At 42.6% G+C, this 8,366-nt stretch overlaps 1 long non-coding RNA gene across 1 annotated transcript; it reads left to right on the plus strand.

Annotated features, from left to right (window-relative positions):
* The first annotated feature begins 1,707 nt into the window (after positions 1-1,707).
* Positions 1,708-3,653, plus strand: LOC311115518. Its single transcript, XR_014611277.1, has 3 exons — positions 1,708-2,015; positions 3,232-3,437; positions 3,542-3,653. It is a non-coding gene; the product is annotated as an uncharacterized lncRNA (long non-coding RNA).
* The last annotated feature ends 4,713 nt before the right edge of the window (positions 3,654-8,366 follow it).

The raw sequence follows: 8,366 nt of genomic DNA on the forward strand, positions 1-8,366 counted from the left end.
ACGGATGCATATAAACTAGAAGAGCTGTGCCAATTTAACTTCAACGGTGTGGTCGTAGACTAAGTTCGTAAATGAGTGTCAGTGTCGGGAAAAAAGCTAAAAGTAGTTGCTCATCACTAACTTTCTAACTATTGCAATCCATGTATCGTAAATGTCAAAATATTGATTGTTTGAGAGGCCATCTTGAACACTCTTCTCCATTATGATGGATTTCAGAGACCTTGAACTTATCTGCAGGATATTGTAACAGATGTATGAATTGAATGGCTCCTTTTAAAATCCACATTGTGATGGTCATCCCCTTTGACAGATCTTGTTATGATATACAGTATCTCTATGAAAGTCATATGAATTGTGATATACAGTATCTCTGACAGATATGAATGATGACGTATATTGTGAAAGACATCATAATTAGAATGGCAAATGGACTTGAATGTGAACAGTTTTGGAAGCTGTTTTCTAAAGACAGAAGGTTCCTCTGTGGTTGATTTACTTAATATTCATATGCAAATCAAAAGGTGGTTTGTTTTACTGGCAAATGTCCAATAATTCCTTGGCAGATGTCCTAGGAAAGGAAGAAAACCACAGAAATGTGTCAGAATTATAATATTAGATGTGAATGTTGATGAGTAGTTTACCATCGATTCTGACAACTCTAGTGCATCACTAACTTATCTTAGCGCAATACCTCAATTACCTCAGGGGTCTCCAACCTTTTCTAACATGAGAGCTACTTTAAAAAGATGAAACATGTTGTGAGCTTCTCTTTTTTTATAGCTTTCAAATAGGCACATTCTTCTCTTCTCCTGTACCCCGCAACTCTTCCCCGGGTTCTTGGTACAAGATGCTCAATATATACAAAAGTATGTGGACACCCCTTCAAATTAGTGGATTTGGCTATTTCAGCCACACCCGTTGCTGACAGGTGTATAAAATCAAGCACACAGCCATGCAATCTCCATAGTCTAACATTGGCAGTAGAATGGCCTTACTGAAGAGCTCAGTGACTTTCAATGTGGCACCGTCATTGGATGCCACCTTTCCAACAAGTCAGTTCGTAGAATTTCTGCCCTGCTAGAGCTGCCCCGGTCAACTGTAAATGCTATTATTATGAAGTGGAAACATCTTGGAGCAACAACAGCTCAGCCACAAAGTCATAGGCCTTCCCAGAAGAGTGGAGGCTGTTATAGCAGCAAAGGGGGGACCAACTCCATATTAATGCCCATGATTTAGGAATGAGATGTTCAATGAACAAGTGTCCACATACTTTTGGTCATGTAGTGTTTTTTTTCAATATACATGGTCAAATAATGGTTAATAAACAACTCTAAGGGGGCCCCATAAAATCAGTGTTTGTATTTTCTGGAATTGAGTACCACAGTATGAGTCATAATAAAACCTAGCGGTAAAACCCGAAAATGGTTCCAATCGTTTTCCCATCATCTTTCTGTCGGGGATTTTAGAACTACTTCATATAAGGTCTGTGTTTCGTGTAGGCTTACCCTGGCGTGACGTTTTGATCGCCGCGCAAATCTCTCCCTGACAAGGTAACTTTTATCAATATATTTGCCTGTAATTACCACCCAAAAATGAAATGCTAATTAGCCGCTAATGTGGCTATCATACAGACACATCCTGTCGCAAGCTTTGACGTAGTCACTCAGAGTGGGAAAAACCTCCACATTTCTCCATGCAAACGCTCATCAACAAGTAGCAAGTAACCTAGCGAGTAGATATCATATTCTTTTTAGTTTTGTGTATTTCTCGTGTGTATTCTTGTTTAGCATTTTTCAAATTACCTAGCTAGCTACCGTAGCATTTTTTAGTTACTGGAATTTGTTACCCTGGCTTTGTAGCTAACTAGCTAACCTTAGGTAAATCCGTCGATCAGAAGCAAGGATGGTTCTGTGCTATGTGCCGAATTGTAACCACTACTCCAATAAGCACACATGTGCATTTTATCGTTTTCCGACCTCTGTAAGCGAGACGTGTCGCTGGAGCTGTGTGATAAGGTAAGCCCTGTTTGCTAGCTGTTAACAAGCTATTTTGGTTAGGTCAATGATCTGTGGTTAGCTAGATAAGTAGAAAATTAGCTAGATAACCACTGATTGTAGTTATGTGTACAACGCATATTAACTTCCTTACAAGTCAAAAGAAAACCAGCATAGGCTAGCATAATGACTGTTGTGACCTTTTGCTTTTTACAAGTCCTTTGTGAGCTAGCCAGCTAGTTAACGTAAGCTCACGGTTTGTGTAGTCATACTTTTTCACATGGTGACATGCTAGCTAATGCTAGCCCACCAGGGCAGGGAGGCTAGCTAGTTAAGCACCTTGGTTGGCTAGTGGCGCATATTAGCTAACATTAGCAAGCTAACGTTGCACCATATTTCACCATGGTGTAGTCGGACTTTCTCGACAGGTGATGACATGCTAGTGAATGTGCCTACCATTAGCAATTAGCGCTAACTAGCTAAGGTTAAATATCCCTGCCCTGGTAGACTAGCTAGCATGTCACCACCCGTGAGGTCTGGGGAAAAGTCTGACTACATGAACAATGAGCTTACGTAACTAGCTAGCTAAACATTAGCTAAACACCTGTCCCCTGGTGGACTAGCATTAGCTAGCATGTCACCACGTGGAAAAGTGTGACTACACGAACAGTGAGCTAACATTAACTAGCTGGCAAGCTAGCTCACGAAGGACTTGTGGGCACAATGTTTTCCTACAGAAAACACAAATGGTTTTGTTCCACGAGTGCATCTGTTGTGCATGACTAATCAAATGACCTGTGAAGTCAGTTATACATGTCGGCAGGGATAGATTTAGGACGTAAATGTTATCCGGGCAAGTAGAAATCGTGGTCTGTTGGCCAGTGCCCAAAATCCTTAGTTTACATCCCTGCATGTCAGTCCCTATCAGACGATCCCCCTTATCACTATTGGTCCTCCCCGGTGACCTCACAGCTGAGGGTTTTAACTTTCCTCTTGAGAATTAGAATCATAAGTACAGCCGTATAGCTCATCGCAATACTTCACCTCTTTGGGCAAATAGTACCATAGACTGTCCTGACCATCTAGTTGAGCATTCCAGATAATTCCTCCATCCCAGCAGAAATGTCCCAGTCTATTTTACCGTTACTGTAGTCAAGTCTGTGGGTTATGGTATTTTAATATAGATGTTAGCATTTTAGAAATCAACTTAGCTAGCTAGTAAAAGTATGTCTTTCAGATGGGCGGACCGGAAACCCAGTGACAACACTCGGGTCTGCAGCTGCCATTTTCCGGTGGGAAAGAGAAATGACCCTGTATTTACCAGAAAAGGTAGCTCATCCACCATGTCAGAAGAGGAAGATCCAGACTGTTGATTGGGAAACAAGAACAAACAATGAGGGATGAGGATTGGGTGTTGAGGGACCACTTGTCACATTGTCCAAGGTGGGTTTGTGTTATGATAAACAATGCATTTTCTGTCCAGATAAATATGTTGATACAGCATTGAAAAAGACCCCCCACTGACTAAATGTCTCTTTCTTTTCAAGTCCAACAGGAGTGCATCACTCAAGCCTTCCGGTACAGTGCCTTGCAAAAGTATTCATCCCCCTTGGCATTTTTCCTATTTTGTTGCATTACAACCTGTAATTTAAATGGATTTGTATTTTGTATTTCATGTAATGGACGTACTCAAAATAGTCCAAATTGGTGAAGTGAAATTAAAAAAATTACTTGTTCCAAAAAATTCAAAAAAAGAAATAACGGAAAAGTGGTGAGTGCATATGTATTCACCCACTTTTCTATGAAGCCCCTAAATAAGATCTGGTGCAACCAATTACCTTCAGAAGTCACATAATTAGTTAAATAAAGTCCACCTGTGTGCAATCTAAGTGTCACATGATATGTCACATGATCTCAGTATATACAGTGGGGAAAAAAAGTATTTAGTCAGCCACCAATTGTGCAAGTTCTCCCACTTAAAAAGATGAGAGAGGCCTGTAATTTTCATCATAGGTACACGTCAACTATGACAGACAAAATGAGGAAAAAAAATCCAGAAAATCACATTGTAGGATTTTTTATGAATTTATTTGCAAATTATGGTGGAAAATAAGTATTTGGTCAATAACAAAAGTTTCTCAATACTTTGTTATATACCCTTTGTTGGCAATGACACAGGTCAAACGTTTTCTGTAAGTCTTCACAAGGTTTTCACACACTGTTGCTGGTATTTTGGCCCATTCCTCCATGCAGATCTCCTCTAGAGCAGTGATGTTTTGGGGCTGTCGCTGGGCAACACGGACTTTCAACTCCCTCCAAAGATTTTCTATGGGGTTGAGATCTGGAGACTCCAGGACCTTGAAATGCTTCTTACGAAGCCACTCCTTCGTTGCCCGGGCGCTGTGTTTGGGATCATTGTCATGCTGAAAGACCCAGCCACGTTTCATCTTCAATGCCCTTGCTGATGGAAGGAGGTTTTCACTCAAAATCTCACGATACATGGCCCCATTCATTCTTTCCTTTACACGGATCAGTCGTCCTGGTCCCTTTGCAGAAAAACAGCCCCAAAGTATGATGTTTTCACTCCCATGCTTCACAGTAGGTATGGTGTTCTTTGGATGCAACTCAGCATTCTTTGTCCTCCAAACACGACGAGTTGAGTTTTTACCAAAAAGTTATATTTTGGTTTCATCTGACCATATGACATTCTCCCAATCCTCTTCTGGATGCACTCTAGCAAACTTCAGACGGGCCTGGACATGTACTGGCTTAAGCAGGGGGACACGTCTAGCACTGCAGGATTTGAGTCCCTGGCGGCGTAGTGTGTTACTGATGGTAGGCTTTGTTACTTTGGTCCCAGCTCTCTGCAGGTCATTCACTAGGTCCCCCCGTGTGGTTCTGGGATTTTTGCTCACCGTTCTTGTGATCATTTTGACCCCACGGGGTGAGATCTTGCGTGGAGCCCCAGATCGAGGGAGATTATCAGTGGTCTTGTATGTCTTCCATTTCCTAATAATTGCTCCCACAGTTGATTTCTTCAAACCAAGCTGCTTACCTATTGCAGATTCAGTCTTCCCAGCCTGGTGCAGGTCTACAATTTTGTTTCTGGTGTCCTTTGACAGCTCTTTGGTCTTGGCCATAGTGGAGTTTGGAGTGTGACTGTTTGAGGTTGTGGACAGGTGTCTTTTATACTGATAACAAGTTCAAACAGGTGCCATTAATACAGGTAACGAGTGGAGGACAGAGGAGCCTCTTAAAGAAGAAGTTACAGGTCTGTGAGAGCCAGAAATCTTGCTTGTTTGTAGGTGACCAAATACTTATTTTCCACCATAATTTGCAAATAAATTCATTAAAAATCCTACAATGTGATTTTCTGGATTTTTTTCCCTCAATTTGTCTGTCATAGTTGACGTGTACCTATGATGGAAATTACAGGCCTCTCTCATCTTTTTAAGTGGGAGAACTTGCACAATTGGTGGCTGACTAAATACTTTTTTTCCCCACTGTATACACCTGTTCTGAAAGGCCCCAGAGTCTGCAACACCACTAAGCAAGGGGCACCACCAAGCAAGCGGCACCATGAAGACCAAGGAGCTCTCCAAACATGTCAGGGACAAAGTTGTGGAGAAGTACAGATCAGGGTTGGGTTAGTCCCGTGAAGCTCAGTTGGTAGAGCATGGCGTTTGCAACGTCAGGGTTGTGGGTTCGATTCCCACGGGGGGCCAGTATGAAAATGTATGCACTCACTAACTGTAAGTCACTCTGGATAAGAGCGTCTGCTAAATGACTAAAATGTAAATGTTATAAAAAAATATCAGAAACTTTGAACATCTCACGGAGCACCATTAAATCCATTATAAAAAAATGGAAAGAATATGGCACCACAACAAACCTGCCAAGAGAGGGCTGCCCAACAAAACTCACAGACCAGGCAAGGAGGGCATTAATAGGGTGAATAGTAAAGCACACTCAAGTTTTCTGTTTTTTTGTCTTATTTCTTATTGGTTTCACAATAAAAAATATGTTGCACCTTCAAAGTGGTAGGCATGTTGTGTAAATCAAATGATACAAACCCCCCAAAAATCAATTTTAATTCCAGGTTGTAAGGAAACAAAATAGGAAAAATGCCAAGGGGGGTGAATACTTTCGCAAGCCACTGTATTTACAGATGTTCACTGTTGCAGCGCCAACTTTGGGAGCTTGTGGTCCTTGAAAAAGTCCTCTAGTCCATCAATATGAGTCTGCCAGAGGTCGTCACGCTGGATGGGGATGGTGAAGGAGGCTTTGGTGGTCCACACAACGAAGAAGCAAGTGTCCCTTCCGGTTATGTGGAGCTCCCCTTGGACCTGGTGCCACTAAGGATGGTCTTTTCACGAAGGCGGTAAGACCCTCACTCCTCCTGGATATAGAAATCCTTTGACTTCACTGCGTCTTCAATGGTAAGGTCCCTTGCACCATAGCGACATTTGCCCTCCACCACTGCTGTGGTGCACACCAACCATCCGGTGAGGCATCCAGGATCCCAGACCCCGTGACCCAAAGCCCTGAATCCTGCACACCCATCCCTGTAGCAATTTTGAATGCCTTGAAGCCCTCCTCTTCGTTATCTGTGCCCCACTTTACAGACAACACCCCATCCAACGACTCTGATCTGACGACCCGTTTTAGCAGTGACAGAGTAACGCGCTTGGCCCTAACCACTGCTCCAAAATTGCCGTCAACCTCCCTCTCTTCATGGTGTGCCAGTTGGGGTCGGTGCGCTGTCCAACTGTTGCCTGCCGTATAGCCTCCTGCTGCTCCACCGACAGCGCCATGCCATCCAGGATGCCTGCATGCCCCAAGTGCCCTTGTTTTTTAACAATGTCAGGTACAGACAGGGAAGACAGGGAGGGTAGCGGTTGTTCTGGCTCAGGTTTAAGGAGCCAGGCCATTCCACTGAACCTGCCCCGGAAACAGTTCTTTAGCCACTGAAGATCCTCTTCTGTGGGGTCTTGGGACAGAGGGTTGTAGTCTTTGGCTGGGTGCAGGTCCTCCACTGACTGCACCTGGTTGGTTATGGCTGGCTTCCTCCACTCTCATTCCACATCCGTACAGCCGATATTGTGAACCGCAAAAATAGCCAAAGCAGCTGCATGGCTACACTTATGAGCTCCCTGGCGGCATTCACATGTGGTAGAGAGAATCCCCTGGTCACCTATAGAGACCTGCCAAAAGAAAGGATGTTAAGTGCCACATGCCTTTCAATGCATGACTTTGAACACCTTGAAATGCATTTGTTGTAAGAAATGCGCTATATAAATAACGTTTGATTTGATTGATGACATTACAGCTGTAGAATATTTAATAAACTGTCTTTTTCACAACAGGACAAGTGCAGTTTTTCCATAAAATTTTAATTTATAACTTGTGATTTTATCACGTGACATATCAATCATACAGTGGGAAGGATCCTATAAATCAAGACTATGTGAATGCATGTACCACTCTGAATAAATAAATACTGTGCCTTTGAAGATTTGTCTCTGGTCATACAACTACAATACAGGCTGGATGTCTAAACAAAGTCAATAATGAATGTCAATAGATTTTTTGATTAATTCTCATCATGACAACACTCTAGAACTGAGTTACCACTCATCTAAGTCTGGTATCTGGGGTAATCTGGTTAATAATTACATTATTGATTAAGTGGCTCTTTACTTGTAGAATGTTGACAGCTGTATAGAACACATTGTATTGCTAAGATGCTCCAGGGGCGGCCTGTTCAATAGGGCGATATGGGCGACGCACTGCCAAACGGGAAAAGGAAGGGATTTTTTTTCTAATCAATTATATCACGGCAACAGTAGTTATCAGTGTTGTAATCTATACGTCTGATCTGCCACAGTGCCACACTGCCACTAAATGTCGAATCAGGCTAAAGTCGTGCTTCAAATGGCTCCCCCCCCTTTTGGGGCGATTTCAGTCAGGTTGAAAATCGCCCAGAAGTCTGTCATAGACTCCCATGTAAAATCTATTTTTTTCAAATTTCAGAGCCTTCAATACAATCTCAATGGGTGTCTGTGGGCTTGCACTTACGCGCTTTCGTCATACGTTACGTAACCATGAACGTAACTGAGAAAAGAGCGGATTGTTTGAAAGAAGTTCCTTTTTGTCAGCGAACAAATGAAGATAAATTGGCAACGAAACAATTAGGTCCTCCCAGACCAAATTTAATAATTCAACAGGTTTCTACTAAAGGCGGAAAGTCCTACACCCGAGGATTTTCCAAAAATTGGTACGAACGAAAAAAGACATTGCCACTCACTCAACTGGATGAGGGATACAGGCTAGCTGTCCGCCGCCACAACGATGAGGTTAGTGTTGATAATC

The sequence above is a fragment of the Coregonus lavaretus genome (assembly GCF_964263955.1).
Source record: "Coregonus lavaretus genome assembly, chromosome: 3".
NCBI lineage: Eukaryota > Metazoa > Chordata > Actinopteri > Salmoniformes > Salmonidae > Coregonus > Coregonus lavaretus.